Source organism: Aptenodytes forsteri, unplaced genomic scaffold (assembly GCF_000699145.1).
Source record: "Aptenodytes forsteri isolate BGI_AS27 unplaced genomic scaffold, ASM69914v1 Scaffold325, whole genome shotgun sequence".
Taxonomy (NCBI): Eukaryota; Metazoa; Chordata; class Aves; order Sphenisciformes; family Spheniscidae; genus Aptenodytes; species Aptenodytes forsteri.
Window position 1 is genome coordinate 668,491 of NW_008795575.1, and position 271 is coordinate 668,761.

Here is a 271-nt window from a genome sequence, read left to right on the forward strand (position 1 = left end):
GGGGCGTAGGGCGCAGGGAGAGGTGTCTGGAGCCGGGTGGAGGGCTCAGCATTCCACCCACTGCTCAGCCCTGCCAGCGGGAAGGCCAGGTGGGAAAGCTGCTCCTGGTACAGCCCCCAGCACGCTGCACAGGGTCACCCCCTTCTCATACTCTCATACAGACCCCAACACCCTGCACAGGGTCACCCCCTCCTCCCCCACCCCCCAGCACCCTGCATGGGGTCACCCCCACCTTGTACAGCCCCCACCTGCATGGGGTCACCCCCACCCA

The 271-nt window shown here is 67.5% G+C and overlaps 1 protein-coding gene across 1 annotated transcript in view; it reads right to left on the bottom strand.

Moving 5' to 3' along the window:
• FAM129B (family with sequence similarity 129 member B) overlaps positions 1–271 on the bottom strand; it is a 15,471-nt gene that overhangs the window by 1,253 nt on the left and 13,947 nt on the right. The window lies entirely within an intron of this gene.